The sequence below is a fragment of the Lepus europaeus genome, chromosome 9 (genome assembly GCF_033115175.1).
Source record: "Lepus europaeus isolate LE1 chromosome 9, mLepTim1.pri, whole genome shotgun sequence".
Lineage (NCBI taxonomy): Eukaryota > Metazoa > Chordata > Mammalia > Lagomorpha > Leporidae > Lepus > Lepus europaeus.
The window spans coordinates 116,889,549-116,909,986 of record NC_084835.1 but is presented as its reverse complement, the minus strand read 5'-3'; the positions used below and the strand labels follow the sequence as shown (position 1 = coordinate 116,909,986).

Sequence of the window (20,438 nt, the reverse complement as noted above, 5' to 3'; positions counted from 1 at the left end):
ACTTATTTTTTACTAAGATGTCATCAATGTAAGAAAAATAAATTCTATGAAACAAATTGTGTTGGAACAAGTTAATATTTATATTGGAAAAAAAATGAGCCTGCATCCTGACTTCATGCCATCTAGAAAAACAGATTTTAGATGGACCAAAGACCATCAAGGACTGTGGAACTTCTAGAAGAAGGCACAGGAAGTAACCTTCTTGAGCAAATAACTTTTTTTTAGAGAAGACTTGAGGAAACACAAATCATAAAAAATGTAAAATGAGGGGCTGGTGCTGTGGCGCAGCAGGTTAATGCCCTGGCCTGCAGTGCCGGCATCCCATATCGGCGCCAGTTCTAGTCCCGGCTGCTCCTCTTCCGATCCAGCTCTCTGCTATGGCCTGGGAAGGCAGTAGAGGATGGCCCAAGTCCTTGGGCCCCTGCACCCACATCAGAGAGTTGGATGAAGCTCCTGGCTCCTGGCTTCAGATCGGCACAGCTTTGGCCGTTACGGCCATCTGGGGAGTGAACCAGTGGATGGAAGACCTCTCTCTCTGTCTCTACCTCTCTGTGTAACTCTGATTTTCAAATAAATAAAATAAATCTTTAAAAAATGTAAAATTCAGCATTTTCAAAATGAAGACATGATTAAGAAAGCATAAAGCAAAACCACAATAAGGAAATTAGACAAAATTTTCAATACGTATATTTGAGAAACAACTCGATGAGGAAAGAACAAAGAATGCCTGAAAAATAAATGCAACAAGACCCAAAGCCAAATCTTGACGAGTAACAGACTTGAATGTGCATTTTGGAGATGACAATAATCACATGAAAATATATCCAACATTATAATTCATCACATCAGTGCAATGGAAAGTGAAATGGGAGAGAAATAAAACACTGGAATTGCTAAAATTAGTAAATCCAATAATACCAAATATTAAATAGAAAGTGAGGTACCTGGAATTGCCAACTATGGCAGTGGATGTAAGTGAGAAGACTGATGCTGCCAAATGTTGAAAAAGCAACTGGAACTCTAATACATTGTTTGTGGAAATGTAAAATAATGTTTGAGGGTGTCCTATAAAATTAAACATATATCCAACATATTATCTTGTGATTCTTCTCCAATTACTTACCCAAGAGAAATGAAAACATATTTCACAAAAACTTGTACAAGGTTGCTTTTGGAAGTCTTATTAATGATAACGGAAACTGGTATAATCCATATGATGATGAAAAAGAGGGAAGATAAACAAATTGTAGTGGAATCACACAATAGAATAGCATTCAATGTTATGGACAGTAATGGAGCAACAGTAGGAAGAAATAAAGTACTAAACAAGTCAACAATACACATTTCAAAAACCCATTGAGTGAAGGAATTCAGACATAAAATAATATGCATAGTGTGATTGTATTTATAGAAGTCCAAGTATATGCTTAAGACACTCTACAGAGCTATAAATCAGAATTCTATGGAAATCTGACTGGAAGGAGACACAAGTGAAATTTCTTTGGGCAATGTAAATTCTGTATCTCATTTTAGGTGGTTGCTTAATGAGTATATTTTCAGAACTCAAAGACCTGGAGTAAAGGTTTGTGAATTAAGTGCAATTATAAAAAATAAATTGTATGGAAAAACATAGGTTAATCAAGTTGGTCTTTTATATGCATCTAAATAAAACTTCAGAGTATAAACTTTGGTAAAAATCTGAAGAATCAGATTTGGAGACAAAAATTGCATTTCAGCACATTGTTTCCTGCCTTTGTAAACATCTGACAAAAGCACAAAACACTAAGTGATAGCCAATGTGAAGGATTAAAGGGGCACCTCAACCTAAACTCTATGTAATATCACTTGTAATAACTACTATAAAGTGGTAAAAATCATAAGGAGAAAGAAATGTTGTGGTAGTACAAGAGAGCAAAAAATTACATGCTGGTAAGACAATACTTGAAAAAGTATTAACAAAAGAGGTAGAAGTTAACCTATGGGAAGATATTTACAATAACAGTTTCTTATATCAAGTTTATATTCAGAATTACACAGTACATTAAAGCTATTTTCCCTAGCACTAGCAAAATAGATTCTGCTTCTGTTTTATGTTCTGGTTTAATGAATAGAGGTATTTTGTAAAGGTTAATGTCATTTCAAGATGCTCACATCCTGAGGCACCATTCTGACAACTTTCCATGTTTCCGAAATGAAAAGAAGCTACTTTTAAGAGACACCCCAGTAAATGAGGCACAGCTTATATAGCATGTAGTAATCTCAGATAAGTGGAACAAGAATTTTAAAATATGAAAGTAAGGCTGTGAGATACACTTTCCTAATTATTTGTCTTGTGTTTTCCACATTTTGTATGCATATGCAGTGAGCAAATTATCTGGCTATGGTGAGGATGGAAGTTCATTCCCATAAAAAACCTACACCTCTTTTTTTCAAAGAATCTTAGAAGAAGTATTTCAGGGCAGGCCAACAGGCAATGAATTTTTAACTTCTCCTTTCAGTTGCGATGTCCCATCAGCTGTGGTAGTTTTGTACAGGCATCAATCACTGGCATCTGATTCTTCCTGATAAATATAGCAATTTTGTCTTTCCAGAGTTAAGCACTGGAAATTAGAGATTAATTTCTGCAAAATTACTAGATCAACAAGTGCAGTTTCCAGAGAAAGTGACCAAGCTGTCTTAGGCTCTCACAAGGCTATTTTTGTCAGACCTATGTGTTGGACTCACAAATATTGATAAGAAATTGATTAGACTTGAGGGGAATGGGACTGAGAGGTGGCTCTGCTGATATCATTGCGAATTCTCAGCAGCAGTTTTTCATCATGTGGACTAACAGCAATTGGGCTTACAGGAACTCCTTGAGACCGTGGATCCCTAAGCATCCCTACAAAGCAAGTCAGGCTGATTTGTGTGTTTTCAGGACTTCTCATTCCTGCTGTCCTACTGTTACTAAGCTCACTTCAAAGTGACAGGAGTGGCTGGGATCCATCTCTGCCTAATCCAGTAATTGAGACTCTGGCCACAGCCAGCATCCCCTGCCCTGTCCACTGCCCAGATAATTGCTGTGACATTTCATTTCTCTCTTCTCTGAAGAAACACTCAGGCAGAAAGCGCATTCTTCTAGAAAGCGCCCCAGGCCCTCAGTTACAGGATGATTGCAGCTCACAAGCCCGTGGCCAGCTCCTTGCCTGCACGGTTGAGGGCTGCTTGCACAGCGTGATTACTCAGAGGAAAAATCCGCTGGGGCAGATACACAGAGTTGTTGCTCTCCTCTTTCCCACTTGTTAGGAGGTGGCTCAGAGCAGATAAAGTGTCTCATTAAAGATCACTACTCTCAGTGCCGCAACGCATCCTATTTATCCTGCCGGCCCAGTGGATAACATTTCCACACAGCCTGTCACTCAGCGAGTTCAGTTTGTATAATGAAAACGAACTTTGTAATCAAAGAGTCACTGGCACCTTGAATAATGCACAGTCGGTGTTCAGGGAACATTTGTTAAAGAATACAAACATCAGAGAATTGGACCCTGATCTTGCGTTAAGCAATGTTCTGAGAGATTTTTGTCTTTTCTGTCAACTTTTTCTGGTCACTGGTTTATGCTATGTTTTAGTGTATCCCTATTAAGATTCACAAAATGTCCACGTCTACTTCAAAATATAAACAGCTTCTTAGCTGTAGAAATATCCTCAGACCTTCATCCCATGTTTTGAATGAGGATTTCGATGACTGTTGTAAAACATATTCCAAATGGAAGAGATTGAAGAGCTCAGCATTTTCAAGCCTAGATGACCTCTAATCACGTGGTATGCATCTTACATGAGAACCGTACAGCCCAGAGAGTGTAATCAGCTCGTCCAGGGTTGTTCCAAGACGGATGACCAGAGTGGAATACAAACCCAAGTGTCCAAACACCCACAGTAGTGCCCTTTACATCGTATCTGTCAATAGGGAATGATGAATGCGGTGATGAAGATGAAAACATTCCTCAAATTATTAGGGATCTGTCCTGAAATATCAGTTTATGAAATAAGACACATGACCGATACTGCTGCCAGTATTCCCAAGCCCCAGTACCGCTTCATTCTAAAAAACGCAGTCTTAGATTTTATAGCTGAAAAATCTTAATGATGCAAAAATGTATTTGGTAGGTTTGGAAATTTGCTTTTCGTTGGCTAATTGCATGAATGTGAATCTCTGCCAGGGAGGTCATGCTTGCTCACAACATTACAAGAAGAAGCTACTTTTGCAGGAACTAAGCTGACGTATCTTTGGATATTCAATAAAGCTATTCACAACCAGTAAGTATTGGGCATATTGGGGGTGCTACACATGAGTTGGTATTTGGTTAAATTTAATGCCCATGATATCACAGCATCTCAGCAAAACCATAGAAAATGCCTCAATTTCACTGAGAGCGGCTTTTACCTTTCAATCCCATTGAGCTTTAGTCCTGTAGTTCTCAGTGTAGATGTTTCTTTTTTTCAAGGAAACATGGAAATTTAATTTCTTCCTTGATTCCTTATGTTCCCCCAGAAAAGGTAAAGATGTTGGGAACTGTTAATGCTTCTCAGAAATCTTCCCTTTTTTCTCTAGTAGTGGAAGAAACTCAGAAAACTTGGGTTTAAATTCTTGCTGTTACCTGCACAGTTAAATACTTTAATTCTGACCTCCATTTCCTTCCTCAGGCCCTCATATAGTCTAGCATGCCCTTTAGAATATACTGAATATGGCCGGCGCCGTGGCTCAACAGGCTAATCCTCCGCCTTGCGGCGCCGGCACACCGGGTCCTAGTCCCGGTCGGGGCACCGATCCTGTCCCGGTTGCCCCTCTTCCAGGCCAGCTCTCTGCTGTGGCCAGGGAGTGCAGTGGAGGATGGCCCAAGTGTTTGGGCTCTGCACCCCATGGGAGACCAGGAGAAGCACCTGGCTCCTGCCATCGGAACAGCGCGGTGCGCCGGCCGCAGTGCGCTACGGCGGCGGCCATTAGAGGGTGAACCAACGGCAAAGGAAGACCTTTCTCTCTCTCTCTCTCTCTCTCTCTCACTGTCCACTCTGCCTGTCAAAAAAAAAAAAAAAAGAATATACTGAATAAAATAAAACACTATTTTGTAAACAACGGGTGCCAATGCAACCCTACCCACAAATTTAAAGTGGGCTCTGGAAGTGTGAGGAATGGGCAGGATGCCACTTAGTGAGGATCGTCGTGCAGTGATCAGTCAACTGGACTCTGCTGTCTATAGCCTGAATTCATTATCCATTTATGATTGTGCCATCTGTTGGATTTAAGATGGGTAGAAAATAGTGTATGCCTGGGATAGTGTCTTGCATTTGTAAATAATAAACTTATATGCTGATTCTATTTTAAATAAAATGATGTCTTTGTGTTTGTATTAAACTTCTAGGAACTGTAACCCAAAGAATACAGTCAAAATTTGAAAATTCACCTGCGAGCTTTAAGTCAACCTTGTGATGAGTTAAGCTTCCTGTCTGCAAAACAGTCCACAAATGACACAACTGCTTAACACTGCAGTGCTGTTTTCTTTTTGCCAAAAATAGGAGATTTATTTATTTTTTTAAACTTTTATTTAGTAAATATAATTTTCCAAAGTACAGTTTATGTATTACAATGGCTTTTCCCCCCCATAACTTCTCTCCCACCTGCACCCCTCCCATCTCCCTCTCCCTCTCAGGAGATTTAATAAATACAAAGTAAAGTGATGATACAACTAACTGTTTCTAATATATTGGATATTTATTTCAATATTCATAGAAGATGGCTGGCTATAAAGATGAATATATTTTGCCCTTAATTTCTCATTTTCAATCATGCAGTCTATATTTTAATAGACTGTACTAATTTTCTCTGGAAACAATTATTTCTTGTTTTTATGTAATTTGCATAGGTTTTTACTATTTCCTGAAAGATTATTTACCTGAGTGATCTAGGACAAAAAAACCTGGAAGAGGATGTAATATGTTGTAATTTTTTTTTTTTTTTTTTTTTTTTTTTTTGATAAATTTCTTATTTATTCATCTTGCCTTTAGGCTAGCTTTTTTTTTTTTTTTTAACTTTTATTTAATGAATATAAATTTCCAGTGTACAGCTTATGGATTACAATGGCTTCCCCCCCCCCCAATAACTTCCCTCCCACCCGCAACCCTCCCCCCTCCCGCTCCCTCTCCCCTTCCATTTGCATCAAGATTCATTTTCAATTCTCTTTATATACAGAAGATCAATTTAGTATAAAGATTTCAACAGTTTGCACCCACATAGAAACACAAAGTGAAACACACTGTTTGAGTACTAGTTATAGCATTAAATCACAATGTACAGCACATTAAGGACAGAGATCCCACATGAGGAGCAAGTGCACAGTGGCTCCTGTTGTTGACCCAACACATTGACACTCTAGTTTATGGCGCCAGTAACCATCCTAGGCTGTCGTCATGAGTTGCCAAGGCTATGGAAGCCTTCCAAGTTCACCGACTCTGATCATATTTAGACAAGGTCATAAAAGACAGAGTGAGGATAGTAACCAATGATCCTAAGAGTGGCATTTACCAGGTTTGAACAATTATACAGCATTAAGTGGGGAAGAGGACCATCAGTACACACATGTTGGGAGTAGAGCCATTGGTGGTAGAGTAGAGGTTATGATTACAAAGGAATGAGGCCCAAATGCGCTAGACAGGGTCTAGAACAAAGGACAGAGTCATTATTAGAGGAGCTAAGAAAGGTGCTGTCTAAGCTACAATGAAGTTTTCTGATTGAGAGGCAAATAGAACCTGATAGAAGGGGCTTGATAATAATCTGGTGGGCTTTAGGCCTTGTAAATTCAGAGGCCCAGACCTATCTATCTCTTCACATGGGGTATATCCTAAGGGAGGTGTGAACCTCCTAGGGGAAGGCACTCTGTTGACTTTCATTACTTGGCTGGCCTGGGAGGAGAGCTGGCCAGGTAAAGGCAGGTGGCATCTCTAACAAGAAATGTACAGTTCTGCCTGCAATGTTGCTGACCCTACTTGACCATCCCCTCAGCTGTGGTCAAGGAGGGAATATGTTGTAATTTAAAGCCTGAAGGATCAAGTCATCTTATTCTTGCCGGGAGAGATTTGCTTACATCCTAGGATAAGGTTCACAGTTGGACTCCAACCGTGCATTTTTTCAAATATGGCCAACAACTGGAAACCAGGATCCGAACATCTCCTATAGATTTTAGAAATTCAAAAAGCCTTACAGTCTTTCTTTAATGCAATAGCAGAGTTAATTATAAGCATTTTCTAAATTTTATAATTTAGTGGTCCTCAAAGACACTGTTTTTAAATGGCAGGCGTGCCTAAAGCTTCTGCTAGAATAGGGGACATGTTCCCCTTTGAGAAAATCTCTGTTGTAGAGGACTTGGGGGTTCACCAGCACCTCTCAGTCGTCTCTGAGGCTCCTGATCTTGTACCTTCCCTGCAGTGGAAAGAGGAATCTGCAGTCCCTTTTCATTCAAGTGCATGGGGAGTCTTTGTTTTCTAGAAAGAGTGAGTATCCCCTGAGATCAGACTGCACTTCCCCTAAGGTCCTCACGGTGGTGTAGAGGGCTTGGTAGCAGGACACCTGCCAGAAATTCAACTTAAGAAGAAAAAAACACTTAAAATGTATTTGGAAAAAAATTTATTCAGAACACGAGACTCAAATACTTCTAGCTGAACTCTGAATGGTTAGCCATAGTTAGATTTGTAAAACACTGTATTTCCTATATTTAATCTGTTAGGTGTGATTGATACTGGTACATTGATATGATTTTGAAAGAATATTGACAAGTACTCTTGTAAAACATTTTATTAAAATGTTGTTAGGTATGGAGCCAGCACTATGGCGTAGAAGGTTAAGCCTCTGCCTACAGTGTTGGCATCCTATATGGAGGCTGGTTCAAGTCCTGGCTGCTCCACTTCCAATCCAGCTTTCTGCTAATGTGCCTATGAAAGCATCAGAGGATGGCCGAGTACTTAGGCCCCTGCACCCACATGGGAGACTCAGAAGAAGCTCCTGGCTCCTGGCCTTGGCCTGGCCCAGCCAATGGGGCCAGGAATCTCTCTCCCATTTCTCTCTCTCTCTCTCTCTCTCTCTCTCTCTCTCTCTCTCCCTTTCCCTCTCCCTCTTCTCTGTATCTCCTCTGCCTTTCAAATAAATAAATAAATCTTCAAAAAATGTTATGTTAAGTAACATGGACAATTTCATGTGTTCAATTGTTTACCACAATATAAAACAAGAGTACAATTAAAGTAAATTATAGCAGTTTCTTATCTTGTGCTGAACTATTACAACTTACAAAGATAATATAGTTTTCTCTGTTTTTAAATTGTGGTTATAGCACAAATATACACATATACCTGATCAAGATATAATCAAAATCCATTTTATTTAAAGTATAGTTGTTTTGTCAGAATTTAGGAAGCTTTACCAATGTAATGTAAGCATTTAATTTTGGTATACAAAGAACAAAATAGAAAAAAAAAACCAAAAATACAGGACTCCAATTATTTTAAAGCCAGATTTCTCTCTGTCTCTCTCCCTCCCTCCCTCTCTCTTTCTCTCTCTATCACACACACATACATTTACCATGCATTATTTCATTAGAAAATATTTAATGATTTATATAAACCCAATGGATAAGTACTGGAAAATAAAGAATTCAGAATTAGTGGGATCAAAATTGTACTGCCTTCCTTTTTCACCATGGTCATGCATACTTGGACTCATGATCATGTTTGCTATCCAAATATATAGTCTTGGTTATTTCTATTTGACAGCACTTTAAAAAAGTAATATCAAGATGTTATTCATCCTTAAGGAACTGCAATAAATGTCACTAATTTAACATTTTAAGGAAATGTTTATTGGGAACACCATCCATGTTAAAAACGAGCTGGAGTGATATATACTCTATTGTATTTTAATGAGTCACATTATCTCTGTACTTTAGTTATCCAAGGAAAACATTTCCATTATTTCATGAGTTAGCCTTGTTAAATGTGAAAGAAAACATGGGGCAGCTTAACCAATTTTTTTATGCTGCTCATTTATAGATTGGAACATATTGAAGAAGTAAATGATACAGCTATTTATCATCAGGCATTCTGCCTTCATTACTGGGTGATTCTGTTACTGAAGTGGGTATGTTTAAGTGGCATTATGATTACAATTTACACATTCTGATTACGCTACTGCATATTGTTTCATGCCAGCCACTTTTGCCGGGGTTCCAAATGATCAGTCAGGACCCATTAGATAGCTTTACTCGCCAAGTTTAAATGAGTCACATGCTTAACATTATCTTAATGCACCTACTCCTTAATTTTTTAAATATGCTATATAACATTGGAAACTTGAATTCCACACTTTTGTTGAGTCTACACAATGAAAATGGAACTGAGCTCCTTAATTTCTTCTGTTTTACAATTCTTCCCATTTATGCTTATAAATTCTGACTACACTGTGCAAGTAAATCAGGCATTGTTTTGTTTGTGAACTACAGAGTTGTCTGGGTGAGTGAGAGGAAGCCTTAGGAGAGTCCCAGATTCTCAATGATATTTGTACAAACAACCAGCAGTGTACTGATGCTGTTACTTTGTTAATCCTGCTTTGTGTGAAGAATATCGGGGCACTCAGTTCAATACAGAACAGACTTAGATTATCCTTGGTTACTCTAGAAACCCATTAACTCTTAAGAGTGGAGAACACAGAAGTGGAAACAGGGAGCAGGCAGTTAGCCTTGAGTTAAGATGTCCACATCCGACATCAGAGTGCCTGGGTTCTATTCCAAGCACTAACTCCGGACTCCATTTTCCTGACTCTGGGAAGCTGCCTCCTGCTCGCATTAAGTTCCCAGTTCTTCGCTTTGACCTGGTCCACCCCTGGGCTGTTGTGAACATTTGGGGAGTAAACCAGCTGATAGAAACTCTCTCCTCTCTTTCTCTGTATGTGTGTCTGCTCTCAAAAAATAAAAATAAAATATATTTATTCTTTTGAGAAATGCCAGTGGAGAGCCTTTGCTCATTCCTTAACTGAATTGCTTTTTTAAATGTTGAATTTTTTTAGTTACTTCTATGATTGTGAATATTGATCCCACATCAAACCAGTCACTTGCAAATATATTCTCCCATTCTGTCAAATGGCTCTGCATTCTTGGTTGTTTTCTTTGCTGTGCAGAAACTTCTGAGTTTGATATAATCCCATTTGTCTCGTTTTGTTTTTGTTGCCTATGCTTTTGGGATCTTTTTTTTTTTTATGGAGGTTTTTTGTTTTTGGTTTTTTTTTTCAAACACAAGAGGCGGTTTATTTACATTTTGCGCAAAACAGACCCCTCCCTCCTGAGAGAGCGAGGTGCCGGACGAGGGTTACAGGCAGTATTTAAAGGCAAAAACCACAAAATTATCTTAAGCAAGTGAATACAAAGGGGAAGGGGATTTTTGTTTACAGCAGTTTCACTTATCTTAGTATACAGCAGTTTTACTTATCTTAACCATTGCACAAGGGGGGTTTCCATAGTGGATTAACCAGTTTGCATTCCCACCAACAGTGGGTTAGTGTCCCTTTTCCCCCACATCCTCTCCAGCATCTATTGTTGGTAGATTTCTGAATGTGAGCCATTCTCACCCGGGTGAGGTGAAACCTCATGGTGGTTTTAATTTGCATTTCCCTGATTAGTAGTGATCTTGAATATTTTTTCATGTGTCTGTTGGCCATTTGGTTTTCTTCTTTTGAAAAATGTCTATTGAGGTCCTTGGCCCATCTCTTAAGTGGGTTGTTTGTTTTGTTGTTGTGGAGTTTCTTGATTTCCTTTTAGATTCTGGTTATCAACCCTTTATCTGTTGCATAGTTTGCAAATGTTTTTTCTCATTCCGTCGGTTGCCTCTTCACTTTCCTGACTGTTTCTTTTGAAGTACAGAAACTTCTCAATTTGATGCAATCCCAAATGTTAATTTTGGTTTTGACTGCCTGTGCTTCTGAGGTATTTTCCAAGAAGTCTTTGCCTGTACCTATATCTTGCAGGGTTTCTCCAATGCTCTCTAATAATTTGATGGTTTCAGGTCGTAGATTTAAGTCTTTAATCCATGTTGAGTGAAATTTTGTGTAAGGTAAAAGGTAGGGGTCTTGCTTCATGCTTCTGCATGTGGAAATCCAATTTTCCCAGCACCATTTATTGAATAGACTATCCTTATTCCAAGCATTGCCTTTGGATCTTTGATCAAATATAAGTTGGCTGTAGATGTTTGGATTGCTTCTTGGTGTTTCTATTCTGTTCCATTGGTCTATCCATCTGTTTCTGTACCAGTACCATGCTGTTTTGATCAAAACTGCCCTGTAGTATGTCCTGAAATCTGGTATTGTGATGCCTCCTTGGTTAAGTTTATTCCAAGGTATTGATTGTTTTTGTAGCTATTGTGAATGGGATTGATCTTAGAAGTTCTTCCTCAGCCATGGCATTGCCTGTGTATACAAAGGCTGTTGATTTTTGTGCATTGATTTTATATCCTGCTACTTTGCCAAACTCTTCTATGAATTCCAATAGTCTCTTAGTAGAGTTCTTTGGATCCCCTAAATACAGAATCATATCATCTGCAAGAGGGATAGTTTGAATTCTTCCTTCCCAATTTGTTTCCCTTTAATTTCTTTTTCTTGCCTAATAGCTCTGGCTAAAACATCCAGAACTATATTGAATAACAGTGGTGAGAGTGGGCATCCCTGTCTGGTACCAGATCTCAGTGGAAATGCTTCGAACTTTTCCCCATTGAATAGGATGTTGGCCGTGGGTTTTTCATAAATTGCTTTGATTGTATTGAGTAATGTTCCTTCTATACCCAGTTTGCTTAGAGTTTTCATCATGAAAGGGTGTTGTATTTTATCGAATGCTTTCTCTGCATCTACTGAGATATTCATATGGTTTTTCTTCTGCAGTCTGTTAATGTGGTGTATCACGTTGATTGTTTTGCAAATGTTGAACCATCCCTGCATACCAGGGATAAATCCTACTTGATCTGGGTGGATGATCTTTCTGATGTGTTGTTGCATTCTATTGGCCAGAATTTTGTTGAGGATTTTTGCATCTATGTTCATCAGGGATATTGGTCTGTAATTCTCTTTCAATGCTGCATCTTTTTCCAGCTTAGGAATTAAGGTGATGCTGGCTTCATAGAAAGAATTTGGGAGGATTCCCTCTTTTTCGATTGTTCTGAAGAGTTTGAGAAGAATTGGAGTTAGTTCTTCTCTAAATGTCTGGTAGAACTCAGCAGTGAATCCATATGGTCCTGGGCTTTTCTTTGTTGGGAGGGCCTTTATTACTGTTTCAATTTCTGTCTGAGTCATGGGTCCGTTTAGGTTTTCTATGTCTTCCTGGTTCAATTTAAGTAGGTTGTATGTATCCAGGAATCTGTCCATTTCTGACAGATTTCCGTTTGCTGGCATACAAGTCCTTGTAGTAATTTCTGATGATTCTTTTTATTTCTGTGGTGTCTGTTGTTACATTTCCTTTTTCATCTCTGATTTTATTGATTTGTGTCTTTTCTCTTCTTTTTTTAGTTAGTTGGGCCGATGGAGTGTCAATTTTGTTCATTTTTTCAAAAAACCAGCTCCTCGTTTGGCTCATTTTTTGTAATTTTTTTTTTTTGGGTTCAATCCTGTTGATTTCTTCTCTGATTTTAATTATTTCTCTTCTCCTACTAGCTTTGGGTGTGGTTTGCTACAGATTTTCTAGATCCTTGAGATGACTTGAAAGCTCATCTATTTGGTGCCTTTGCAATTTCTTGATGTAGGTACCTATTGATATAAACTTTCCTCTTAACACTGCTTTTGTTGTATCCCATAGGTTTTGGTATGTTGTGCTGTTATCCTCATTTACTTCCAGAAAATTTTTGATTTCTCTTTTAATTTCCTCTATGGCCATTGTTCATTCAGGATCATGTTGTTCAATCTCCATGTGTTTGCATATGCTCTAGGGATTCCCGAGTTGCTAATTTCCAACTTCATTCCTTTGTGGTCTGAGAAGCTACATCGTATGATTCTAATTCTTTTGAATTTGCTGAGACTTGCTTTATGGCCTAGTATGTGGTCAGTCCTAGAGAAGGTTCCATGTACTGCTGAGAAGAATGTAAAGTCTTTAGATGTAGGATGAAATGTTCTGTAGATATCTGTTAGATCCATTTGGGCTATACTGTCTCCTTGTTGATCTTCTGTCCTGTTGATCTGTTTATCTCTGAGAGTGGAGTATTGAAGTCCCCCAGTACTATTATATTGGGGTCTAAGTCTACCTTTAAGTCCCTTAACAAGTCTTTTAAATAAACTGGTGCCCTGCAATTAGGTGCATATACGTTGATAATCGTTATATCCTCTTGTTGAATGCATCCCTTAATCATTATATAGTACCCCTCTTTGTCTCTCCTAACAGTTTTTGTGGTAATGTTTGCTGTCCAATATTAAGATGGCTATGCCCGCTCTTTTTTCATTTCTGTTGGCATGGTATATCTTTTTCCAGCCTTTCACTTTCAGTCTGTATGCATCATTGTTGGAAAGATGTGTTTCTTTGTTTGTTTTTGTTTTTTTTTTTTTTGACAGGCAGAGTGGACAGTGAGAGAGAGACAGAGAGAAAGGTCTTCCTTTTGCCGTTGTTTCACCCTCCAATGGCCGCCGCGGTAGCGCGCTGCGGCCGGCGCACCGCGCTGTTCCGATGGCAGGAGCCAGGTGCTTCTCCTGGTCTCCCATGGGGTGCAGGGCCCAAGCACTTGGGCCATCCTCCACTGCACTCCCTGGCCACAGCAGAGAGCTGGCCTGGAAGAGGGGCAACCGGGACAGGATCGGTGCCCCGACCGGGACTAGAACCCGGTGTGCTGGCGCCGCAAGGCGGAGGATTAGCCTGTTGAGCCACGGCGCCGGCCAAGATGTGTTTCTTATAAGCAGAAAAAGATGGGTTTTTTTCCTCAATCCAACCAGCCAATCGGTGTCTTTTAACTGGACAGTTCAGGCCATTAACGTTCAATGTGACTATTGAGATGGAGTAACTTTGCCCTGCCATCTGCCAAAGATATTTTATAATCTATGCTTTGAGCTTCCTGTGATCTTTTGCTGTGAGGTTTCCTCCCTTTACCTTCTTTCATATTGATGACCGTGTTTCTGTGTTTCTGTTTGTAACACATCTTTAAGCATCTTTTGCAGGGCTGGACGAGTGGCGACAAATTCTTTCAATTTCTGTTTGCTGTGAAAGGTCTTTATTTCACCTTCATTCACAAAGGAGAGCTTTGCAGGATATAATATTCTGGGCTGGCAGTTTTTCTCTCTTAGTACCTTGGCTATGTGTCGCCATTCCCTCCTAGCTTGTAGGGTTTCTGGTGAGAACTCGGCTGTGAGTCTAATTGGAGATCCTCTGAGAGTAATCTGGCATTTCTCTCTTGCACATTTTAGGATTTTTTCTTTATGTTTCAGTGTGGTGAGGATCTCTTTTGGTCATGTTTATTAGGGGTTCTATGAGCTTCCTGTACTAGGATGTCTCTGTCCTTCTCCAAACCTGGGAAATTTTCTGCTAGTATGTCACTGAAAAGGCCTTCTAATCCTTTGTCTCTCTCCATGCCTTCAGGAACTCCTAGAACCCAAATGTTGGTTTTTTTAATAGTATCCTGTAGATTCCCGACAATATTTTTTAGATTTCTGATTTCCTCTTCTTTTCTTTGGTTTGCCTGTTTCCTTTCCTGTTCTCTGTCTTCTAAGTCCGATATTCTCTCTTCTGCTTCACCCATTTTGTTTTTAAGTCTCTCTAATGTGTTTGTCATTTGATCTATTGAGTTCTTCATTTTATTATGGTTTCTCATCACTATCACAGTTTCATGTTCTACTAGTTGTTTCATTTCATTTTGATTCCTCCTTAATATTTCATTTTCGTGATAGAGATTCTCTATCTTGTCCATTAAGGATTTCTGTAGTTCAAGAATTTGTTTTTGAGAACTTCTTAATGTTCTTGTCAATTTTTTGAGATCCACTTCTTGCATTTCCTCTATCTCTTCATCTTCATAATCTTGGATTGGGGTGTCTTGTTCATTTGGGGGCATCATAGTGTCTTCCTTGCTCTTGTTACCTCGGTTTCTGCATTTGTTGTTTGGCATATTGGAGATAATCTTTTTTTTTTTTGCTGTGGTTTTTTTTCTCGTTATACTCTGCCTCTAGATTAAGTGGGCTGTCTGCTTTGATGGATCCTTAGATGCCTGATGGGTGTGGCCAGAGAGTTCTATTTGATTCTTCAGGTTTAAGGGTGTGCCAAAGGTGACTCACCCAGATTGTTCTCTCCCTCACTCGCTCTCTCTTTTTTCTTTTCTTTTTTACTCAGTTGGGAAGTAATTCAGCACAGCTGCGTGGAATTGAGGGTTTTTGAAATATGGCCTTTGTGGGTATTCGTTTGATCTACCCCTGGGACCACCCAAAGAGTTTATGCAGCCCTCAATGTGTTCTCAGATTTCTCCACAGTCTCTCACCGGGTTGCCAAGGTTACAGAGTTTGTGTACTCGGTGAGTTCTCTCGCCCCCCCTCGGATTTTCACAGTCTCAGATCGTTAGCTCCACCTACTTTCACTAGATTCTAACCTCCTGTTATTTCTCCCTACCAGATTCAAGTTTTTCTGCTTGGCTACTCACAGTTGCTGCTTTACATATGTAAAATGGTGCCTGCTCTTTGTCTTGCTCAGCTTTCTAAGGTGCATGGAGAGAGAGGCTAGTGTCTGTGCCGTTGCCCCTTATTTATTCGTTTTTTTTTTTCTCTCTCCTCCAGTCAGCCTGGTGAACTTTCCCCAGTGGGGCCTCCACCAATGTCTCGGGTTTCTGAGGTTTTTGTCTTACCTCCCCTTCCAGCACTGGCGAGATTCTGCGGCTTGGCTCCTGCGGCTGGGCTTCCATGTGGTGGGCTCCCCGTGGGTCCTCTGTCGTGCTTTTGGGATCTTATCTGAAAACTGGCTGAACACATGTTTTCCTAACTTATGATTTTACATTTAGGATCATTGTTGAGTTGATTTTAATATGTGGTGAGAGATGAGTTTCTAAGTTCATTTTTCCACATTTGACTATCCAATTTTGCCAGTACCATTTATTGAAACTATCCTTTTAAAAATTAGATTATTTGTTTTTTTTGATACACAATAATTGTACATATTTATGGAGTACATAAATAAAGTATGTAGAAATGATCTTCCTTTCACATGGAAATACAAAAATTAGAAAAATACAAGTAAAAGGTTGATGAGTGGATCTTGCCAAGATTCCTCTGACTAGTAAAACCTGCTAGGGCTACATGGAGGGCCAAATTATCAAGAGTCTTAACTAAGGCCCAGTGTTTACAGAATGCCATGCAGGTAACAACAGGACACATATATTGGTTGTGTAGGAAGCACTATTGTTACATAGCTACATAAGCCAGAGGTAAATTCTGCAATAATGTTGAAAATAGATCTCAAGAGCCAACAAGTTTTTTACTACAGTTATCAGAGGTTAGCTATGATTTTTATCCTTTTAAGAAGAAAAGATGTTTTTCTCACATATTCTGTGGGACGTGGAGGAGTAGCCAGGGAACCCTTGATCTGAGGGCTCATGGGGTGAGGCAGTGCAGGGCAGTGTGTGCTTTGCTCTTAGTCTGTGACAGCGTTTCTCACACTTGTTAAAACAAAACATGGCCAAGTCATGGTCCAACCTCAAATAAGAAATCCTGGAGCTGAGCTATTGCATATGTTTTTGTAAGTTTTATAGTATAATTTAGATATAGAAAAGTGAACAACCCTGAGTGTAGGTCAATGAATTTCCACTGCATCACCCAAACCAAGAAACAGAATATAACCAGAAAGCCAGTGGTCCTGGCAGATCATCTGGTAACTGCCGCCCACACTACTGTTAGAATAACTCTGTCTTAACTGTCATGTCATGGATTAGCTTGCTCTGTTTGTGACTGTATATAAATGCAAATGTGGAGTGTGTAATATTTTATATGTGGGTTCTTTTGCTCAATAAGGTTATTTGTCTTCATGTTTACATGTAGTTGTAGTTTGTTGATTCTGCTTTCTATATTGAGTTCTACTGTTTGAATATGCCATGTTTATTTATCCAATGCACTGTAAGTGGACATTAGGATTAGGCACACCTTTGTCTATTATGAATAGTTCTGCCAAGAATATTCTTTCCATATCTGTTATAAATAAATATATGCAAATTTCTGTTGACTGTAAGCCTGGGAATGGAACTTCTGGATCCATGAATATGCATAGGTTCAGCCTTCTTAGACATTGATGATCCGTTTTTCCTAAGTGGCTGTGTCAGTTTCTACTTCACAAAACACAGCATGAGAGTGTTGGTTGTTCCACATCCTTGCCAATAGTTGATACTGTGTTTCTTATGTTTGCCATTCTGATGGGTCTGGTTGGTTTGGTGTTGATTCTAATGCATGCTTAAGGTTTACAATGCGGACAGGTATCCCCACACTTGAACCTCTTCTGACAGTAAACTAGAGTGGTTCTTGAAGAAGAAATAAAAGGGAAGTAGACATGACTAATCCTGCCATGTGCCAGTGTCCTTTCTTCTGTCTATCCTATAAGAGCAGAACATATCAGACCAGGGTATTTCAAAGCACAAGCTATCTGTTAGTAAGATGATACTTTAAAATTGCTTTCATTTTATTCCCAACAAGCTGAAATATGCTTAAATAAAGAGATGTGTGCACTTCAAATTGTTTGCAGAAAAATGAAATTAAAATATATGTGTCTCTCTGGCCTCAGAATCAGCCCTTAAGGCATTCGGATCTGGCTGAAGAGCCCATGAGAGGATTTCAGGCATGGAAAGCCAAGACACTCTGGGGGTAAAAACAAACAAACAAACAAACAAACAAACAAAAAACAACTAAATGAAAGATCTCCACGAGTGAGATCCCCGTGGAAAGGACAGGTCATCAAAGAAGGAGGTACCTTTCTCTGAAGGGAGGAGAGAACTTCCACTTTGACTATGACCTTGTCTAAATAAGATCAGAGTCGGCGAACTCAAAAGGCTTCCATAGCCTTGGCAACTCACGGCAAGAGCCTAAGGTGATTATTGACGCCATAAACAAGAGTGTCAATTTGTTAAGCCAACAACAGGAGTCACTGTGCACTTGCTCCTCATGCGGGATCTCTGTCCTTAATGTGCTATACATTGTGATTTAATGCTATAACTAGTACTCAAACAGTATGTTTCACTTTGTGTTTCTGTATGGGTGCAAACTGTTGAAATCTTTACTTAATATATACTAAACTGATCTTCTGTATATAAAGAGAATTGAAAATGAATCTTGATGTGAATGGAAGGGGAGAGGGATTGGGAGAGGGGAGTGTTGCGGGTGGGAGGGAAGTTATGGGGGGGAAGCCATTGTAATCCATAAGCTGTACTTTGGAAATTTATATTCATTAAATAAGAGTTTTAAAAATATATGTGTGTCTCATATGTGGGAATATTTTCCAAAAGTTTTAACTATTTTTATGTAATTGGCATGGTGCAACACTGAAGAAATATATTTGCATCATGTTGAACCAGAAAAGAAATAAATGAATGACATATTTCTATGTTAGAGAGAGAGACAAGCGAAAGAAAATTCTGGTTCTATTACACCAGTAACTTCATACACTTACTAAATTACCATTTTGCCATCATTTACAACAGTCTAATGTGTACCCTGGCAGTTGCTCTGTAAAACTATTCCCTCTCAAGGGAATAATTTTTCCTAAAAGAGTAGCTGATTCTAGTTTCTGGAAATAAGACAGGCAAGGTAAGTCAGGGAACCTTCACAAATTTCACAAACGACCGTGCTTATAGAAATACTGAGAGTACAATTCAGTAGCACAGAGACTAGCTTAGAGGTGAGCCAATGATGAGCAGTGGTGCTGGCTCAAGCATCACAAGAGAAAACAATAATTAGAATTAGTTGGGAAAAATTTAGAGTTCGGACATCAGGATAGGGTTAAACATATGTATCAAAAATGGCTATATCCATACACCAATACATATTCTAGAGTAGTTTTTATAATCACCATAGATATAAAAGCATTAAAAATATTCAAGTACCTAGTAATGAAGCTTACTAAATTTTTTTCTCTTCTAGTTTGTAAGTGAAGTCTTGGAACTAAAAGTATTAAATTCCCCAATTCTATTTTTTTTATCCTGAAGATATTTTACATGACATTTAGATATCTGAGTGAATATAACTTAGTTTCAGGGACTGACTTTGAGAGAGCTTATTCTTTCTTCTAACAATGAGCTAGAAAAGTATTTTATCATAGTTGATTAACACATATTTAGCAACTGTACATAAAGGCATTTGAGGTAACATGATACAAACTCTGAGAAATGAGTGATGTAATGAATAAAGTAATATCAGGAATGAGGAAAGAAATGTCAGAAATATGCAAAAATGAGCAATGTGATTAAAAAGAAGGCTGTGAATGAGTTTCAGGTTTTTTGTAAAATGGAGAATTCTAGAGATTTCTAGATCTTCATAGCACTACACTAATAATAACTATTCTTAAAAGAAGATTCCCAATTCCCAATAACTAGTAAAATTTAGGAGACCAAAATCTGCCTTTTATTTAATGTCTTTACTTTTCCATGTTTTTTATTTGAATATCCATTCCTTTGTTGGACAACAGTGGCCTGTGCTGCAAGGGTCACTAACTTTTTTTAAATTAAAATCTGAATAGAGACCATCATAATCATATAGTCAGAAGAAATAATTATAGATGACTAGGCAAAACAGAATTTGTTTCCAGCATATAAAAATGCTTTTTTGGACCAAAACACTTAGAGACTGACCTACATATTATAGTTAATAAAATTCCAGTGGATGAAAGAGATACTCAAGAAGACATTGTCAAAATGAACTTTATAGTTTTCAGCTCCAAACAGGTAATCTTATCTCCTTTAATACATCTACAAGACATTGCTGATATTGGGCTGCCATTGTAAACATTAAAGTTCTGTGAAACGGAAGCACTAGCTAAGATACAAATACTGTATGACAGCAATAACAGGAAAAGCAAGTTACCAAAGCCTGTCATTTGCCATCCCATCAAAAGAACACTGAATGTACTCCAATTACAGTGAGTAAGGTGAGATTATGGTTTTCAGTTTAGAGATTTGCCTTACTGTCCACAGAATCAGGTTTGAATTGCATTTTCAGCAGCAACACGCTGTTAATAGTTTCTATGACTTTGGGATTTATGACTTTGGGATTTATAATTATACAAACATAACAGGGAAGTCAATTTTACCTGCATTTCTTAAAGTCAATGACCCATGACCAAGAAAATAAAAATCTGATGAATGTCCATTAACTTTTCAAAAACATGATGTGAAAATTTTATATAAAAGCAAGAATGATCTATCTGGTAGAAATAAATTTTCCCCCTAGG

At 38.6% G+C, this 20,438-nt stretch overlaps 1 protein-coding gene across 2 annotated transcripts in view; it reads right to left on the bottom strand.

Moving 5' to 3' along the window:
- Positions 1-20,438, bottom strand: part of DOK6 (docking protein 6) — a 475,096-nt gene that overhangs the window by 50,089 nt on the left and 404,569 nt on the right. The window lies entirely within an intron of this gene.